General features: G+C 44.4%; 1 protein-coding gene across 2 annotated transcripts in view; it reads right to left on the minus strand.

Annotated features, from left to right (window-relative positions):
• Positions 1-1,674: 1,674 nt before the first annotated feature.
• LOC144142233 (uncharacterized) overlaps positions 1,675-21,381 on the minus strand; it is a 153,683-nt gene continuing 133,976 nt past the window's right edge. The window contains exons 6-8 of one of the 2 annotated variants that reach the window (XR_013316906.1): positions 6,206-12,584; positions 2,762-2,926; positions 1,682-2,558 (exon numbers count right to left, since the gene is read on the minus strand). The gene's annotated coding sequence lies outside the window, so the exon portion shown is untranslated. Of the gene's footprint in view, positions 2,559-2,761; positions 2,927-6,205; positions 12,585-21,381 lie in introns of both variants that reach the window. The other variant, XR_013316907.1, reaches the window with a different exon arrangement.

A 21,381-nucleotide genomic window follows, 5' to 3' on the forward strand; every position in this document is an offset into this window, starting at 1 on the left:
GATAAATATTTTTTGGTCGTTTCTTTCTCAAACAAGGTCTGCACGGAGCAAAACACGGAGTTGTCGAGGTTAATTTCGGCAGGCGTAATAAACCCCACACAGAACACAGAAAAAACGCCGAGTGAGGCGGCGGTGTCTGTGTGTGCGGCGCTTGTAAATATTATTGTTCCAGAATCTGGACTCTTAGTGACAAACTCGACTTGCCGACGGCCTTTTCCCAGTCACCGCATTTCATGTTTACTTCAAAACGACATTACTTGCTTGCTTTACACTTGCCAGTAGAGAAATTGGCGTTAGTAGATGCCTCAGGAGCAAGTATGGAAATTACTTTGTCCGTCGTGACAATATCCAGAAAACCGCAGCCTGAAACTCGTCAACAAAAGAGCCATTGTTCACTGTACCGGAGGTCTTTCACTAAACAGAGTGCCTTTTTCGCTTGAATTTTGGTGTAGAGATTTCCGCAAGTTCACCAGACTGTCAAGAAAGGCGCCAACTTATGTGCTGGAAACCTACAGCACGTTAGACTACATTCTAAGAGTCCATTAGTTGTGCGAGATTTCACCTCGCATCACTGGCACGCGGTACTGAAATATTATTCTGTACCTTACGCGCAGCGTGCCGTGGAGATATCTGGCCAGTTCGACAGCACCGGAGGCATATAATGCGTTATTGATATGAAATCCACAACCAAGTGCGTAAGACTTCATTTATATAGCAAAACAAATATAGTCCAAATTTTGAATATGATAGTATTGACCTATTTGCATTCTTTGAGCTACCTTCCCGTGCTGTGATGTGAACAAGTCTAGTTCAAATTTTGAATATGAAAGTATTGACCTATTTGCATTTTTTGAGCTACCTTCCCGTGCTGTGATGTGAAAAAAAATCAGCTCTTCACAAAAAAACATGGGGATAATATATGAGGCCACAGAATATTTATCTTTTTGAATGATTGAATTCCTTGGCATCTTAACTTAAAGGAGAAAAATAGTTCAACGACATTTGGAGTTGCGTAAAAAGATTTTTCAAAAAACTAAACCAGCCCATCTTGCCATTACCGAGCTTTGTTAAGGCGATATAGCAGTTTTTCCTACCAATTGTTTTGCAGTGATTTCTGCCGCTAAGCTGATGCGTAGTGGTGCTGCTCTTCGTCACGCGCTCTAGTCGTAGCGCAATTCGGCCCCAAACTGTTTTTACAAGCAGTTATGGCACGTGCTGTTATGACAAGCTGCCCTGAAATGGTAAATGTAACCCTTAAACATAAGTTGGCCACAATACATTTTACGTGAGTGATTCACACTTACAAATAGTTATTGTCAGGTGGTGGTAATCAATGTCACCTGCTATAGATGCCATCTCCCTATAAAATCCTAAATGGAAAAAAATAATTGAAGCGATTTTTTCCACATCTTTTTCTAAATACGGAGTATTTCCTTTTTCTATGTACATTTTTTTCTATGTACAGATAAAGGCTTTCGGTTCTGCAAGAGTATCAGTGTGGATTTGTTACGTTTTAAAAGTACCCAGTTGCCCCTAGTTATCAGACACACAGAATAATACGACGTAAAAACAGCGCGGTAGAACAAAATACACAAGGAAAGGAACCAGACAGGAAGAGCGCTGCCTCTCTGGTTCCTTTCCTCGTGTATTTCGTCCTACCGCGCTGCTTTTACATCATGTCGACCTACCAACTTGCCCTTCTTTCCATCCTGCTGCAGTTAGAATAATCTTGGAATATATACGTCTAGATTGAAGCCACAACTGCTAATAAAACAGGCAATGCGTAACATTGGATTATTATTTTTGTTTTGTTAAAGAACAAAAGCATTAAAGAGGCATAGTCAAAAGCAAATAATTGTAGCCTAACAGTTTCTGTAAGACTGATTCCACTCCACACGCGTTTCCTCTACAAGCAAACTGAAGCATATACGGGAATTCCTGACGCCCCTTTGCGATCTCCTGGAAGTGTTTCAAGACACCGCGAAATCTGACTTGGTAATAGACATTCCTCCCTTCCTGAAGAAAGAGAAATAACCGAGACATGTTTTCTGTATTTGGGCTTTATATAACATCTACATGATAGGCACTTGAAGCAACATGCGGAAACAACTATTCAGAAAAGGTTTCGTATGTAGTTAATTGGAACCAAACAGCGTTTAGGCATAGTGGATTGCGCAGCGGGAGGGTCAAGAGCAATGTTGTTTTGTTTATAACTTGAAGCATGAAACTGTGCAAACAAGAAAACATTTCTGGTTTAAAACACAGTGATTTAGTACTTCAGAAAGCACCAAGGGTTGGCAAAATTTTGCGCACTTTTCACAATTTTTCTACGGCGACTTTGCTGGATGCATTTTTGTGTGATGATCGCAGTACTCTTCTGAGGTTACGGTCAGGTTCGGCATTATTGCAATTGTGATGCCACCATGGAATTGTCGGGCAAGGCAATTTGCGCTGAAATTTGTCCTGCAGGCTGTCACGCCGACATGCGTGGTCGGTTTTCTCGCATTGAATGTTGTCTGTGACTCGTCTCTTGAAGAAACGTTCCGATGACGCAATATCTGCAAAAAACAAACGCGGAGTTTGTAACATTCCAGATCAATTGTTACCAATTACGCGCGTTTTGGCGCAAATGCTTATCTTGCGACATACTCAACAATCCTGATTATAAAACACAAAAAAACACGTATCTTTAGTTCTTATTTGGCACTGAGTATTATGTACAAAATGAATAATTGAACTAGACTTTAATTGTTCAACTCACCCCTTTCAATTGTCGAAGTTTCACAAGCCAGTTCGAAACCACGTGCTTCACTCTCTCCTCGAGGCGGGTCACTCTTTTATGACTTTAAATCACAAACGTACACAAAGGTATTCAGACACCGCAAAACTTGGTTTGGGACAAATGAGGGATATGCTGTTCTTTCACCTGCAAAATATTTTAAGGTAAAGGTAAAGCCGTGATAACTTTTAAACATCCCCAATGCGCGTTAAGCTCCTGTATAGGGTAAGTTGGAACCAAGAAAAGTTAAGCGAATTCTCATTTACGCATCTACAGGTTGATTGCAAAAATAGTAGTCATGGTTCAGTTAATATGTTTTATTGTGGAGAAAGCGAGGCGGTTACGTTAGTGGCTGATGCTCCCGTATGTCACTGATTCAACTGAATACCGTGTCTTATACAAAAAATTGTACATGAAAGAGACAGGATATTTGGTTACTGTTTTTATATTCTTTGACGTCGCAGTTTATTGTGGGATTTTGGGTGAGCTTTGCATTTTTACGCCTTTGGCGCCAAAAAATATCCGAGCAAGTTAAAAACAACTGCGCTAGGTTAGCTTTGAGCGTTACTCTTTTTTGCAGTACAGAGGCCATTGTGTTGCAGGCCACACTGAACCGTTGCCTCCATTTCATCTTTTGCAGCGTAATTGCCGCGCAATAAGTAGGTGTCTGTAACTTCTCCAACCGGAATATTTGGTTGAAAGATATTGATTTTATTAGATTCGCACGCTCACAAATTTTAATAAAGCTTCAAGCTATCTTGAATACCTCAAGCTTCAACCGTAGAGAGAGTTTATTTAGGCACAGAAAACGCCACTGGTGTGGGCGCTGAGAAATTTTCAGTTAATTGGATCGACGAATGTCAGCGCCCCGTTACAGTTGGGGTATATTTGGTCCACAGAAATGCCCCGAAAGAAAAATGGAACACAGTTTCTTCGACGTGGCAATAAATAATAATAATTAACGGCATAGTAAAACCTAGCAACTGATGAAATTAGGCTTCAATCTCCAAAAAAAATCTAAGCGACAGAACAAGCGTGTAAACAAAATGCTCATCCCTGAAATTCACATAAAACAAAAAAACACTCTTTTGGTAAGTGAATATAAAACCTCTATATTGCTAGAGGTCGACTCCGCGGTATTTAATGGAGTAGGTAATTGATGTTGCAGCCTTTCGTAACCGTAGTTAGATCTAACTCTTGTAATTTCACATTTACGCGCAGTACTGTCGGCTGTCGGTGTCCTGTCGGGGTACTGGCAGCCAGTACGCTGCTGGCAGCCAGATTTTCTAAACCGCAGAAAAACTGCGCTTTTGAAAGCTCACCTACAAAGCCTACGCGTATGAGCTTTCAAACACCAATGCCATCAAAATGCATGGTTGTCGGTTGCAACACGGAAGTACCCCTAAAGCTGCGGCAGAATTTGAAGGCAGCACAAATAGGAGCAAGACACGCTTCTATCATTTTTAATGATTGACTTCGGTTGGTGACGAAATACATTTGCCATGATAGGTGACGTGGTTGCTCCTGGCTGTTGTGCCTCAGCAGAATCTATTTCGTATCTTCTAGGATTGCTGTGAACTTTTGTGAGTCCTGCTGGACCATAATCGCCCAATAAGGTTGGTGACGTAAACAAGGCAATAAGTGTAGAGAAACCTTTAAAAGTCTTTACTGAGTAGGACATTCGTGTTTTAAGGAAGTGCCTCAGGGGATGTGCATTAATCGGCACATTTCACGACCCATAGGATGCCAACTCGTGCTTTGAACTTCTTTATGCACTTTATGTACCAATAATAAAGCAATAAGTTAATGGGAGTCTGTTGTAACGACAAGCATCGTACAAAACCGATAAAGTGAACAAAACTACGTGCAAACGTTAAACCTAATGGCATAGTTAAACAAGAGAATTGCTTCCATCGCATAGCGAGCGAAAACAAGCATTAATTCTCAGCACTGGCAATTCGTAATTACCTGTATAACGTACGGGACGTACAGCTTGTGTAAGAGATTAACCCAATGGCGATAGAGTTAGCCGGGCACGCACACTTTATTATAGAAATAAAGCAACATCCCTTTTGCATTGGCCGTGAAAATCATGCTTCTATCCCCGTCTAACAACGTCCATGCTTGGCCCCGACGCATTCGCATGAGGGATACATGTTTACCAGATGAGTGCGTGTCTAGTTTTCCACGTTTATGCACGCCTTTCGAAAGGCAGATTGTTTTGACGGCACTGCAGTAGACGTTGTGTAAGTATTACGAGTGACCCAGGCTAGATTCTGAAAACTATTAACATTGCCAATTAACATTGTCCCACTTTGCTCTATATCAGCATGATCCTGTGAAAAAGTACATTTTGGTGTGCTGTGTTTTGGAGAACTAAAGACCATCTCACTGGGATGCTGAAGGCCACTGTTTAAAATGTAGGCTTCAACAGCGTCCTGTGAGAACAAGAGCTGGACCTGTTGCACGGGCCACTTGTCTAAGGCTCCTAACCAGCGCGGCCTACTGCCTCTGAAGCAGATCGGCCTACTTCAATGCAACGCGAGTAGTCCCGCTTATGCAAGGTTTCAACTCCAAGCACTGTATTATCATGGTTCATTTTTAACAAACAATTTAGAGCAATTATTGCAAAGACGGATTGAACGAAACAGATTTCTCAAAAATGTGCAGAACTCGAAATTCGGAAACACTAAACTTTTTGATCACTCTAGCTGAAAAACAGAGCATTCTAAACAATTCCGAAGAATACTTTTCTTTAAATTCTAAATTCACCACTAATGAAAAGGTGATATTTGTGCTCAGCACCACTTTTTCTGTGATTCTCAATTTGGTCGGCTGAAGAATACGGTATTACGGCTCGTGATACTCGCCTGTGCTTGTGAGAACAATGTTTTTGCTACATTTATTTTCCTGTGTCAACAACACTTCTTGTGAAAGCAATAAATGTCACTTCATCTCTTCTCCTCCTTGGCCTAGCGCCTTCGCCGGGCCATTATAAAGCAGGTTTGAAAGTTTTCAATACAAAATAACGTTCCAATGGGTGTTCCAGTCCCGCACCACCCGAACAATCTAACCACAGAGGAGGACAGGTATCCAAGCTGAGATTCTTTGTTAAAACGCCCTAATCACGCAAAAACTTCTAATCGCTAATTTTTGTTGTCTTTCATCAGAGCCGAACAGTTGCCGACCAGCGTTACTTAAAATGTCTGCTGAATTTGGCATATTTAATAATTGGGGATTGGGGGAAAGTTATTTACCAAACTCGGTCATCTACCTCACCTGCGTCGACATTGCCGTGAGATCACTTGACTGCAAACAACGACCAAATCGCGAACCGAAAAAACTGTTTTGTTACGAGAAGATATAAAACTAAATCAAACACAAATACCAGCGACTTTTCACCAACATAAAGGCTACTAGGCTTACCTAAAAATAAGCAGGGCCACACCAAGTTCCAGTTTTAGTAGACAGGGTTACGGCGGAAGTGGGATACAGCATCAACACGCCCTTCGCCGGCGTCCCCACCCGGTCAGCGTTACCTGACGGGATGAAGGTACACTATGCGTATATGTCTTGTTTTTTGTTATGAATTCATCGCCAGGCACTGCTTACCGCTTTCTTTGCGTAGTTTAATTGTAGACAGTTTCTTAACGCGTTTCCACCAAGGCCATATTACAATAAGCAGTGAGAAAGCCACACACAAGAGCATAAATATTCACATTTTAGGCAGATTACCATGTCGAGCTTGTAATAACTTCATACTTTCATGCAGTTCGCAATGTATTTACCGAATGACAAGTTCTCCACCAGAAAGGTGCTAAAAAGAAATACACAATCCACTAAACGCCTCTGCAAAAAAAAAAAATATACATTCCAATGAACATTTCTGTTAGTGGGTACTCTACGAAACGACTAGCAATATCAACATCGTGCGAATACGTCATTTGTTTCGAAGAAGCACTTGCTCTAATTTATATCTAATTATTCGGCTTTGTGCCTCAACATAAAGTACTGTGTCCCACTGCATTGGAACTTTTGCTGCGATCACTGTAGTAAGAGAGAAAAACAATCTACCCAAATAACATCTGGGACGAGCAATGTTAAGGGCACCGTTTAACATTGACCGGTGGACACAGTAGCAAAACAGACCTACGCATTTTTCGTAGTAGGAATTAGGCATTATGAGGTTCCCAGAAATCTCACTGCTAAATTAGCGCCTATACGCATTCTCAATTCCCGAAAATATGCTTCTACAGCGTAAAAATATTTAACATTGGCCTTACCTTCTTTTGCTGCAAATGAAAGAAAACATTGATGATATTAATGTTTAATCTCATTGAACTTGTTATTTCCTCGAAATTACACGCCTTTTTAAGGACATAGATAGCGAGGAATCCATCACGCAAAAACATTTACAAAAATCTTAAGTATTTAAAGAACCTGCTAAAATTATTCCCTCTAAATATTTACAAGGAGCATGCTACTTGGGTTCACCTTTAGCGACAACATATATATATATATATATATATATATATATATATATATATATATATATATATATATATATATATACACAGTCACACCCGGTTATACCGAACTCGCAAAAAAACGCCCGCGAGTTCGATATATGCATGCTGAAGAATTGCACAGCATAAAAGCACCTACCGTTTATGAAAGCACTTTATTAATGAAACAACCTCACTTCCGCACGAAGTAGTCCTGAATTTTCTTCTGTTTAAGCAGCTTCGCTGCCTGCGAAGCTGGCAGCGAAGCGCGTCGTCGAACCCGCCGCGGTGGCTCAGTGGCTAAGGCGTTGCGCTGCTGAGCACGAGGTCGCGGGTTCGATTCCCGACCGCGGCGGCTGCTTTTCTGATGGAGGCGAAAAGCAAAAACGCCCGTGTGTACGAGATTTCGGCGCACGTTAAAGATCCCCAGGTGGTCAAAATTAATCCGTAGCCCTCCACTACGACGCGCCTCATCGCCTGCGTTGCGTCGGCGCGTTAAACCCTACAATCAATCAATCAAGCGCGTCGTCGAAGCGCGTCGTCGACTGCGAAGCGCGTCGTCGCCGCGAAGCCGCGCCGACGACGGACTTCTTCTCACCACGTTCCACTGTTTATAATTTCCAGCTTCAAGGCGAAAGGCAGCTACTGCCGCTTCGCGCTAGCCATCACGGCTACACAGTACAAGTCCAACACACGCCGGCATTTCAAACAATCCGAACGCAAAAACAGCTAATAGAACAACGCGCGCCTCTCCAGCGACGAGAGAACTGAAGTGGCAACAGCCTGTGATTGGCTGTCTGAGCAAACAGGGCGGGAGGGCCAGGATCATTTTTATGTTGGGGCTGCACAGGAACCGCCGGGCTCAACCACTTTTCGCGGGTGCGTCGGCGGGTTTCTCCTCTGCCGCAACGGAAAGCCAACTTGGGGGGGCACTTTTGCGCCGCTGGCGTTCGATATATCGGTAGTTGCTGCTATTTCTGTTCGATGTAAGCGTAATTTTTGCCATACATTCTCATAGAATACATTCTGTGCGCAGAAATACTACTTCGATGTAGAGGATAATTCGATGCAAACGGGTTCGATATAGTCGGGTTTATATATATATATATATATATATATATATATATATATATATATATATATATATATATATATATATATATATATATATATATATATATATATATATATATATATATGTAGAACAGAGACGTACGGGACGAGGGATTCCGTAAGGACATATATCAAAGTTGCAGTCCTTATTGCCAGTGCTGTTTGGCGTTTTAACAGTGTTTTATAGTGCCGAATGAGGTCAGATTGCATTTTTTTTTTGCAGGAATAAAGAATGGAAAACTCAAGTCGAGAAAAAATGCGCCGTTTTTTCCGGAAGCGGGAATCGAACCCACAACCTCCGCATAACGCGTGCGGTGCTCTACCATTGAGCTAGTTCCGCGGCGACTCCCTTCTCGACTATACGGCGGGGTTTTGTATTTACGACTGCTCAGAGCCCGGTCAACTAGCGCCGCCCCTCGACTACCGCGGGAAGACGTAGAACGTCTTTTCCCAGCGGCCGCACGTAAGACGTGGTCGGAAGTCGGGGATAGCCAAAGGCATTTCAGACTGCTGAAGCCAGAACCCTCGTAATGCATTTTGTAGAACAGAGACGTACGGGACGAGGGATTCCGTAAGGACATATATCAAAGTTGCAGTCCTTATTGCCAGTGCTGTTTGGCGTTTTAACAGTGTTTTACGGAATCCCTTACGGAATCCCTCGTCCCGTACGTCTCTGTTCTACAAAATGCATTACGAGGGTTCTGGCTCCAGCAGTCTGAAATGCCTTTGGCTATCCCCGACTTCCGACCACGTCTTACGTGCGGCCGCTGGGAAAAGACGTTCTACGTCTTCCCGCGGTAGTCGAGGGGCGGCGCTAGTTGACCGGGCTCTGAGCAGTCGTAAATACAAAACCCCGCCGTATAGTCGAGAAGGGAGTCGCCGCGGAACTAGCTCAATGGTAGAGCACCGCACGCGTTATGCGGAGGTTGTGGGTTCGATTCCCGCTTCCGGAGAAAACGGCGCATTTTTTCTCGACTTGAGTTTTCAATTATTTATTCCTGCAAAAAAAAATGCAATCTGACCTCATTCGGCACTATAAAACACTGTTAAAACGCCAAACAGCACTGGCAATAAGGACTGCAACTTTGATATATGTCCTTACGGAATCCCTCGTCCCGTACGTCTCTGTTCTACAAAATGCATTACGAGGGTTCTGGCTTCAGCAGTCTGAAATGCCTTTGGCTATCCCCGACTTCCGACCACGTCTTACGTGCGGCCGCTGGGAAAAGACGTTCTACGTCTTCCCGCGGTAGTCGAGGGGCGGCGCTAGTTGACCGGGCTCTGAGCAGTCGTAAATACAAAACCCCGCCGTATAGTCGAGAAGGGAGTCGCCGCGGAACTAGCTCAATGGTAGAGCACCGCACGCGTTATGCGGAGGTTGTGGGTTCGATTCCCGCTTCCGGAAAAAACGGCGCATTTTTTCTCGACTTGAGTTTTCATTTATTTATTCCTGCAAAAAAAAATGCAATCTGACATCATTCGGCACTATAAAACACTGTTAAAACGCCAAACAGCACTGGCAATAAGGACTGCAACTTTGATATATGTCCTTACGGAATCCCTCGTCCCGTACGTCTCTGTTCTACAAAATGCATTACGAGGGTTCTGGCTTCAGCAGTCTGAAATGCCTTTGGCTATCCCCGACTTCCGACCACGTCTTACGTGCGGCCGCTGGGAAAAGACGTTCTACATCTTCCCGCGGTAGTCGAGGGGCGGCGCTAGTTGACCGGGCTCTGAGCAGTCGTAAATACAAAACCCCGCCGTATAGTCGAGAAGGGAGTCGCCGCGGAACTAGCTCAATGGTAGAGCACCGCACGCGTTATGCGGAGGTTGTGGGTTCGATTCCCGCTTCCGGAAAAAACGGCGCATTTTTTCTCGACTTGAGTTTTCAATTATTTATTCCTGCAAAAAAAAAAATGCAATCTGACCTCATTCGGCACTATAAAACACTGTTAAAACGCCAAACAGCACTGGCAATAAGGACTGCAACTTTGATATATGTCCTTACGGAATCCCTCGTCCCGTACGTCTCTGTTCTACAAAATGCATTACGAGGGTTCAGGCTTCAGCAGTCTGAAATGCCTTTGGCTATCCCCGACTTCCGACCACGTCTTACGTGCGGCCGCTGGGAAAAGACGTTCTACGTCTTCCTGCGGTAGTCGAGGGGCGGCGCTAGTTGACCGGGCTCTGAGCAGTCGTAAATACAAAACCCCGCCGTATAGTCGAGAAGGGAGTCGCCGCGGAACTAGCTCAATGGTAGAGCACCGCACGCGTTATGCGGAGGTTGTGGGTTCGATTCCCGCTTCCGGAAAAAACGGCGCATTTTTTCTCGACTTGAGTTTTCAATTATTTATTCCTGCAAAAAAAAAATGCAATCTGACCTCATTCGGCACTATAAAACACTGTTAAAACGCCAAACAGCACTGGCAATAAGGACTGCAACTTTGATATATGTCCTCACGGAATCCCTCGTCCCGTACGTCTCTGTTCTACAAAATGCATTACGAGGGTTCTGGCTTCAGCAGTCTGAAATGCCTTTGGCTATCCCCGACTTCCGACCACGTCTTACGTGCGGCCGCTGGGAAAAGACGTTCTACGTCTTCCCGCGGTAGTCGAGGGGCGGCGCTAGTTGACCGGGCTCTGAGCAGTCGTAAATACAAAACCCCGCCGTATAGTCGAGAAGGGAGTCGCCGCGGAACTAGCTCAATGGTAGAGCACCGCACGCGTTATGCGGAGGTTGTGGGTTCGATTCCCGCTTCCGGAAAAAACGGCGCATTTTTTCTCGACTTGAGTTTTCAATTATTTATTCCTGCAAAAAAAAATGCAATCTGACCTCATTCGGCACTATAAAACACTGTTAAAACGCCAAACAGCACTGGCAATAAGGACTTCAACTTTGATATATGTCCTTACGGAATCCCTCGTCCCGTACGTCTCTGTTCTACAAAATGCATTACGAGGGTTCAGGCTTCAGCAGTCTGAAATGCCTTTGGCTATCCCCGACTTCCGACCACGTCTTACGTGCGGCCGCTGGGAAAAGACGTTCTACGTCTTCCCGCGGTAGTCGAGGGGCGGCGCTAGTTGACCGGGCTCTGAGCAGTCGTAAATACAAAACCCCGCCGTATAGTCGAGAAGGGAGTCGCCGCGGAACTAGCTCAATGGTAGAGCACCGCACGCGTTATGCGGAGGTTGTGGGTTCGATTCCCGCTTCCGGAAAAAACGGCGCATTTTTTGTCGACTTGAGTTTTCAATTATTTATTTCTGCAAAAAAAAAAATGCAATCTGACCTCATTCGGCACTATAAAACACTGTTAAAACGCCAAACAGCACTGGCAATAAGGACTGCAACTTTGATATATGTCCTTACGGAATCCCTCGTCCCGTACGTCTCTGTTCTACAAAATGCATTACGAGGGTTCTGGCTTCAGCAGTCTGAAATGCCTTTGGCTATCCCCGACTTCCGACCACGTCTTACGTGCGGCCGCTGGGAAAAGACGTTCTACGTCTTCCCGCGGTAGTCGAGGGGCGGCGCTAGTTGACCGGGCTCTGAGCAGTCGTAAATACAAAACCCCGCCGTATAGTCGAGAAGGGAGTCGCCGCGGAACTAGCTCAATGGTAGAGCACCACACGCGTTATGCGGAGGTTGTGGGTTCGATTCCCGCTTCCGGAAAAAACGGCGCATTTTTTCTCGACTTGAGTTTTCAATTATTTATTCCTGCAAAAAAAAAATGCAATCTGACCTCATTCGGCACTATAAAACACTGTTAAAACGCCAAACAGCACTGGCAATAAGGACTGCAACTTTGATATATATATATATATATATATATGGATGGCTACATAAAACACACTTTTTTTACTTACTACACACCATAATATTTCGTAGGCGATTTCAGAGAAATCTTAATGGAAACATTACCACTGAGAAATTTCGCAAAGGGTTTGCTACATTGTAACTACATTGCAAAATTCCCTTATCCTTGTGCTGTAAAAAGACTGTCATTGATATTCTATAAAAACAATAATATCAATGTTGACTTTACCATCGATTAATGTGTCCGCATCTACAGAAACAGCTCTCTATCCGTACGAAAAATAGATAAACGCCGAGTACCTCCAGCACTTTCATGAAAAATATTCCCCCAGGGATAATATGCAAGTACATCTTAATTCCTTACCTTTGGACTCTGCAAATAAGACAAATAAAAATGAGTGTTTCGGTCAAAAAAAAAACACAGCCACAACAGATTTGTTCCCCAGAAAACCTAGCAAAGGCAAACGGCCTTTCACAAAAAAAAAAGAGAATAATTTCTGGAGAATACGTTATTAAGAGATATTCAGAGTTGATTACCCTGCCGCAAACGCAAACGGTGCGCGCAAATGGTGCACGCAAACACGAACATTAGCTTATGTTTCCAGCTTTCGCACATCATTGTTGTATGCCGTACTGTGCCCGATGTTTGTTTTCGTTGTTGTTTATGAGAAATGGCGTTGGTCTTCACAATTTCAATAACGCCCGGCCTCTTACCCCTCCTTATGGCCATTTTAAGAACACTACGGTTTTCCGCAGCTACGAGTTACGACTGTGCTTCGAACTTCTTGATTATCTGTGGCCAGCCCTGTTTTTATACGTACCTCCAGCCAGTCGGACAACATAGCAAAGCGAAGAAATGGTTTTCCGCATTTTGACTGCCGCGAGCTCTATGAGGTCTCCATACTCCAGGGGTTGGGATCTATTTTTATATACTTTTAAATGTTATCTTTTCAGTATAGGTCTTCCTAAGGCTCTTGACTGAAACGTAATTACAATTATTTACTTTTATTCTTCTCTTGCTGGAGCACTACTTATACTGAAAGCATTCAGAGTAATCACCAAAGGCACATGTTTTATTGAGTCGGACCAAATAAGTTGTACTTGCATAATTCAACAGGTCTTGCATTCACTGATGTTTGCACCTTTTGTATAGTAAACCCTTATCTGTTACACGCGGTGTATCATTTACCAAGTCTCCAAAGACCACAATCACAAGTACGCGCTGTGTTGCTGAGATACAAAATTCTGGCCTCACTGGTACTATAACTAAAATTGCGTTATTTAATACTGAACACCACCGCAAGGCCTGTTGTCACCTCGTTACGAAGGTTGCGAATGCTCGGTACTGTTGAATGTTTCCTGCAGTTCTATCGGGTCATCTAATATCATTCAATAGACAATAATTCTCAATTCCATCCTTTTTCATATTTCTGGGATCAATCTGACAAAATACATCAAGAGAAATGCGCGGTGGCAGAAACATATTGGCCCGAAATGGTTGCAACTTACCAACGACTTGTTTGTGTGGGTGCTAATCAACAAGTCACGTAATGTGTCCTAACTGCAGTGAGAGGTAGGTATTGGTGTAAGTTAGAGCATTGGTCGGGGCGTGTTGCTTATTAGTTCTGTAGAACATATCCATAGAGCATAGAATACAGGACATAAATGAAGCATACATTTGGAACCTACGCTGGATCAAACCTTGTATTTTACAGCAGTGCTTTTATGCCGATGCTTATGTGGTTCCGCAAAGTCATTCGCCCGTGCCCCTCGATGTAACCGAGAAAACAAGAAAAAAAAAATTAGCCCTATCTTCCCGAAGGAAACGCTGAGTAGATGCGGAGCATCGCGGGGTTCCGTTGTGCTTCCGTTGTGTTCGTAGAACTTCATCTGAAGAACGGAGTGAAGTGGAGTCAACCGCAGCAAGAGCTTAACTGAACGCGCACAGCGCGCTACCCGATTTACATTCAAGGTTGAAAGAGAGGAGACGAGAGGAGGAGAGATGCGCAAGCGCCGAGCATTCGCGCCGATAAAGCTCAGGGTCCACCGCTCGCTTCGAGCGTTTGCGCTCAGCGTCGCGTGCCCTTCGCTGCGCAGCTTTGTCTTCAGTGGACGTATCGTTGCTGTTAGTTTGTGGGGTGGTGCTGACGCTTGCTTGCGCCGACCCACTAACTGACGGGACTGTTGCTTCCATCACACTTCATCGGAAGAAAGGAGTAAAGTGAAGTCAACCGCAGCAAGCGCTGAACTGAACGCGCGCAGCGCGCCACCCGGTTTGCATTCAAGGTTAAAGGAGAGGAGACGAGAGGAGGAGAGATGCGCAAGCGCCCAGCATGCGCCGCGAAAGCAGAAGCGAGAATGCGGGAGAAGCGAAAGCGAAGTGCACGCAGCTGGTACGACAGAAGAAGTGGCCGGAGTATTGCGCAGCTGTGGGAGAAAGGGAAGGAGGAGAGTTCCGCATGCGCAGTGTGAGTGCGGACGCCGACGTGGGACATGTTCAGACTGTAAGATGCTCCGAATCAAAAAATGAAGAGAGACCGCGGAAGAAAGCCCAGTACAAGAGTATGGCGCCAGTGTCATGAGAGAAGAGACGTGGTGAGGGAGGCGCGCTACGCGGCGATGACCTGCTGGAAGATAACGTCGCAGTAACACGCACTGGCCTGCATTCGCCCATGACACGACCACTTCCTGACACGAAGTGGTTCGTAGGCCGTTGCAGCTAAATGAGATGCCTGAGAAGAGGCTCAGCGTAACCGACTACATCATCCAGATGCACGCGCCTCTGAAGCAGCAGTTTGTGCCGTCGCGAAGAAGACTCTGCGGTTCCCGCAGCCGCCGACAGAGACGATTGCTTTCACCAACGGCATAAATGTTTGCCTAAATTACTCGACTTAATACCTGCACTCAAGTGGCGCATTAGGGAATATCCTAATCGTCAGCACTTTTTTTCTCGTACAATGAAAGAATCAGAAACAACGCAGTCGCAAATACCGCTAAATATTAAGCGATGTTTTACTATGAAGTAATGTACTGCAGTTTTGTGACCATACCTACACCGCATTCAGATAACTCATTTTTTCTATTCTTCAAACCCATCGATGTGGTGCTGCTACAGTCATTATTTGACCTAAAGGTCCACAACGCCTCCAACGTATCATGACTGTCCTGTCCTATAAAACAACCTGTTTTGCCCAACCGGGGAGAGCCTGAGCAGCAGCGACAATTTTTAGCTAAATCATCCTCTCCCCGCAACTAGTGCCTATACAGCTCCACGGAGCAATTGCAGGTGCTCACTATTGCGGCTTCCAGACTGCGCGATACAAAATTGGCTGCTGCAAACCTGCACTAGTTACGCAACACCTATTTTATAAGCAAAAACATTGCCGCGTGCCTTACGCTCTTATGATTGCTCTGTTTTCTTGCAGTTTTCAGCAGGGCACATTCGGGATAAAAAAAGAAGCAGTCGGGGTACACCTTACGCGTAGAAATGTTTCCCGCCACTTTAAAAACGCGGCGGAGAAGTGCGGTGCCTTCTTTCTGTTTTCCGACAGCCAAGACAACCAACAGGAATGTACTCTGCTAGGAACAGGAGCACAAGAGCAAAGGGATTCAAAACGTGGTAGGAAAAACTTTCGGTTTCAAATACACCGTCATGTACATTGTGGTTGTCTGAGATAATGAATGGCAGCCTGCCGATGTCACTGAAGAAGAAAGGGCATGACAGCTGCGTATTACCGGTACTCACCTACGGGGCCGAAACTTGGAGGCTTACGGAAATGGTTCAACTTAAATTGAGGATGACTCAGCTAGTAATGGAACGAAAAATGACAGGTGTTACATAAATGGACAAGAGGTCAGCGACGTGGGTCTGGGAACAAACGCATGTTAAGGACAGTTTAGTGGTAATTACGAAGATGTGGGTGTGGGCAGGGCATGTAAAGGGAAGGCAGGATACCCGTTCGTCATTAAGAGTAACCGAGCGGATCCCTAGAGAAGCAAGCATGGCAGAGTGCGGTAGAAGGTTAGATGGGCAAACGAGATGAAGTTTACAGGTATAAAATGGTCTCAGTTAGCACAGCACTTGGGAAATTGCAGATATATGGGAGAGGCCTAGATAGGCTGATAGGCCCTGATGACATGCTCTCACTTTGGTGCGGGAAAGGTTGCATCGGGTAGAATCATAGGTGGGTAACAGCCGGAAGAAACACTTGGGAAAGTATTGCTTACCTGCAAGAAATTTATCACAAATGCTTTGAGAACCATCAAAGAACTCTATCGACTTCTGCGTTATTTGAAATCACCGCATAACAACGTTCACTGGGATTGTACGTAAAGAACATCCAGAACTCTTGAGACACACACGCAGGCAACAACAAAATGAACACCTCGTATCATTTCTTGAAGACACGACGATTCTCTTCCAGTGAGCCGACAATGAAATAAATCGGGAACAGACATGTGCTTAGTGTTATGGTGCCGGAAACATCAGTGCATCTGTGGAATCCTTCACAGCTATTATTCGTTGCCGGTTTCCGGGCAGAAACCGCCAGAATTCAAAATACCCGCTACATGCCGTCGAGGCACTACGCTCAGGTATTCGGTGTTCTCAGCGCGTACGTCGAGACACCACGCTAGTTTTCCTAGTTGACAGGCGTATGTCACTACATGGCCTCCGTCGCAGTGGCTGTTTGCCCTATCGTGCCTTTTTCTAGCCGCTACAAGGATACGAAACAACGTAAATGTCACCCGCCCACCTGCTGCGCTGCAACACCGCATTCTGAGAAGAACCAAAGCATGGCGCACAATCTATAGTCATCATGGATCCACCATTATGCACAATCCGGCTATTTCACCAGTGGTTTGCACTTACAAACTACTCGTCTTCCGAGGTTACCCTGCCGACGCGTGACTCACATCAGCGAGTATCTGTCCGAAATTCCTGACGCCCAGAGCGTGTCTGGCAAATTCTAAATAGCACCTAGCCGTACAAAGGCCGGCAACTTTGCATGTAGAAAATTCTGAAGCCTCCGCAAAGGAAACAACAATCCGAAGCTTCTGGAGGTGAAGTTCTAAATGACGCAGTTTTGCCAAACCCGCCACAACACCACATAAACACTGAGTGGGGCCTTTCGCGAACCTGCAGGCCATCCGCATCCCATTCTCCCGCTGAAAAAGCACCGAAACAGACAAATGAATGCCCGCTTTACGCGAGCAATTCCGGCATGACGGAGACGACAACGCGCAGCACCTAAGAAGCATCGTTGCATTGTGTTTCTCAACGATGAACACATGATATGACGCTAAACAAAATGGTCCATCCAATGGCGATTGATCGAGGGCTATAACGTGCCGGTTCTGAGAGGCACAAGTAGAGTTGTATTCAAATATTTTCGGGCCATTCCCATGCAACGGAAAAAACAGTGCGTCTATTTCCGATGGTCCTTTTGTCCGTACACGAGCAGGTTCACATAAATGTGTGCATTGTGCGACAATAAAATACGCCGGGTACCCTGCTTCCTCCTTCATACTCCCATCCGTTTTTACGTATTTTTGAAGTTCGCGTTCCAACTCGATAGTAGGCAATTGATTTCAAAGTGATGTCCCTCAATCTCTACTCCGATAACGCAAGGTCGTGGAAACAAAAGCTTTGTAGGAAGTAGCGGTGGACTCGGCAAGTGCCACCTTCAACATTTTAGGCCGCGTAAACACGGATGGAATTGGGAATGGGGACAACGTGTCAAACTCAAGGATCACTGTTCAGTTTGTTCGCACCTCTAGCGTTTCACGCCTCCACTTGTGGCCACGCATTATTGATAATGACAGCGAGCTCTGCTTATCATTACGATGGTGCTGCGAAATTGACATTATGATTCCTATATTCATTAGCTTTTTCTGGCGCGGACACCAAAGAGACAAAAATGTAATCATATTTTTCATGCAGAGCACTAAAAAGAACTGAGTAAAGTTGTGAACTGTACAGGAGTAAGCTGCGAATTACTCCTAGTCAATAACTTTGAAGGGAACGGCTATGGTAATCAACTCCAGAGGTCCGTTCTGTTTAGTGTTTCTGGCCTGCGAGAATAGGGTTTTGAAAGTGCATGGCATAGTAAACGGGTAATTTTGTTCTTACATGCGTCTGCGTCTCATATTGCCCATGGCACAATAGCTGCAGCAAGGTAGCAGTTAAACTTGGTACTTTAGCTGCAGAGAATGCATCGGGGGCGTACGTCGACAACGGTTACGGGGACCGGAGGAAAACCGAACTGAGGTCGCGAACAACATCAACGCTAACGGTTACTTGATGACATCGGTACAATGCTGCTGAGGGCAGAAGCCCCACGAGAATGTCCCTAAAACGCCGCCGGCAGCGTGCTCTTCTATTAGCCAAAACATTTCTTTACTGAAAACTGAAAATTCGTGAAGTGACGTCTTTTGGAGATGTGCCGAAAAACCTTTGAGGCTTAGCATTGCCAGATCTGGTAACGGGGTACCGCCTTTGCTTAGCATTCTAAACTGTGGTAGCTGTGGGTCAGTCACACCCGGGAATTAATTGCATTAGGTGGGGCGACATATAAATAAATAAAGGGAAATGCGGTACGTTGAGGTTTACAGAAAATGTCCGCTATCTTTTAGTACAACTGCGAATAATAAGGCAGCTGGAATACAAAATCAATTCTCAAAAAGTTTGTATAGAACCGTGAATGTGTTAGGGCGAATGCTGTAATGCGTTAGGGATAGAAACCCTGTCTTGTGACTCCTACAGTGTGACATTGAAATAAAATTTTTGCTTATGAAATGACTGGGTCACATTTTATCAAAAGAAAAAAAAACGTGGAATTGTAAACAAGAAAGTTAGAATTATAAGCAAAAAAAGATACGCAACTTTCACTGTAAAAATAAATTCATGAAAAAAATAGCAAACTAGCAATGAACACAACTAACTTCGCATGAATTGACAGGCACCACGAAACACAGCCCACAGCACAAGATGTTAAAATGATCAGTCTAGAACATACCACCTAACCTCTGGGCAAATTATGGAGCCTTCGGAATAAAATATGCGGAGTGTTCTTTAGCTCAAACAAGAGTGCGTTGTGCATTTGTGGTTTCTAATTGGATAAAGAACAGCGGAAAACACATGCTTGGAAGTTGCGGACACTACCAACAGCAGTGCTCAGATTTACCAATGTTACCCTTTCTGTACAGGACCAATTATAAAATGGCATAGTGCATTGCTTTCAAGACACATCTAGACCTCAATATTAATGAAAAGCAAGACGATGCTTCACTGACACAGGCAGCTGAGAAAAGGAATTCTTTTGGGAGCGAACACAACATGAACAACCTAATAGGGCAGACGCAATCATGCCATGGCAACGCCAAAGGCACTCTGAATTGACACATTGCAGAAGGCAGATCAATAGGCGGGCACCACGGGTGAACAAAATGTGCGATAAACCCAGCGTGATCGGCTGATTGCAATAGGTCTGTCCTTTGTAAAGCTTGCACAAACCGTCAATGCAAACGATATCGCTAGGTACTCCAAACTGCACAGCCTACATGTAAAAGCTACTAGACAGAACTGGGAAATAAAGGCTAACGCCGATCATTAGGAATATGAGAGAATCAGCGTAGAACCAATTGGACGAATGCAAGCACGGGACCAAGGGTAATGAACGTTTCGCCCACCAAAATTATCAGCAACCGCACGCTTCGTAATAAAAGAAGTAGCGCAACTACACACACACTTTATTTAATTCATTTGGTATTGTGTGAACTCTTTTTGACCATCGTTTGCTATTCCAAGTTTTTATTGATTCACGGATGGCTAAGGTAAGACGTAAGAGAAGCAGGTAAGAGAACGTGCTCGAATAACCTTTCCATATGCATTCCAAGTAGTCGAGAGGATGTGCTCACAGGTATTGCCGGGAGAAATGACCGCAGGAAATATAGGCACAGATTGCATTTACAAATAACCCCATTTTTCTCCGAACTAATGAGCTGGAAATGAACTTGAAAACACCGAAGCGTGAAAATGAAAAGAAACCGACGTCATTTCAAGCCCATCTGTAAGCATTGTGTAGGCGTTGTTATGATAGGCAAGGGCAAGTGCCATAATCATGGGCTGTTGAAACGCAGAGTTGGAGAAGAACTCTGAAGAGACAATATGAAACTAACTGAGGTGTTCGAAACACCGTATTAGACAAGGCCAGGACATATCAAATAACAATCTCAGATAATCGGGTTTTCCGCAGTAGCCAGAAGAGGAAGAGAATCGTTGCAGCCACCTGAAAAAGTTCCTTTGAATACCGCCAGAATGACTCAAAACGAAGAAAAATCATGGTCACTATAAAATTCCGAAAGGAATTCGGGTAGATGTAAAATTGGATATAAGAACCGAGTAGAGTGGCATTCGGGTCTACAAGGTGCAAAGCATTACACAAACCTAAAAGAATATCCTGGGCCTCGCATAAAACAAGAAACACGCTGGCTATCACTGCTGGTAGAAACCAAATTACAGGAACCGGATCACAGAAATAAACAATGAAACAATGACAGATACGAAAATGCAGAAGGCCTATGTGATGATCTTTGAGACCATATAGAAGACGTTTCCGGGCGCGCGAAAAACAGTGACAATTTCTACTTAAGACCTGCGCCAAACAAGGCGATACTCTGTCAAAAAGACTTCTGACACCAAGCCCACAGATGTGTTTATAGGCCTAGATGGGGCGAAGGCAAGGATACAAGCAACTATAAAAAATTGAATCACTGCGAATTTGCGTTTGACATCGGCTTGTGTGAGATAATAGAGCACGTCAGAAAAAAAATTCAGAAAGATCGCTCACAAGCTCTCGGCTTCAACGTCATTATAATCATACGAGCGTCCTCGCACAAATATAATAACCATGGGTAAGATGAAATCACTGCCAAACAAACCAACGGAAAGCTTCATCTCGAGTTTTGGAAATTAGCGCAATGTGTTATTCATATTGATTTCCTTGCACAAGTCTTTGTGTGATTAAAAAACTACTGAGAAATCGAGCATCAAATACTATCCACTGGAGATTATTGAGGAAACACCCTAAACTAAAAAACACTAACTCGCAAACAAGAAGAGCGTACAGTCAATGCGTTCTCTAGGTAATGGCTCGAGGCTCAGAAACACG

The sequence above is a fragment of the Haemaphysalis longicornis genome, unplaced genomic scaffold (assembly GCF_048455015.1).
Source record: "Haemaphysalis longicornis isolate Haplotype H1 unplaced genomic scaffold, Haemaphysalis longicornis Haplotype H1 scaffold_6, whole genome shotgun sequence".
NCBI classification, from domain to species: Eukaryota; Metazoa; Arthropoda; class Arachnida; order Ixodida; family Ixodidae; genus Haemaphysalis; species Haemaphysalis longicornis.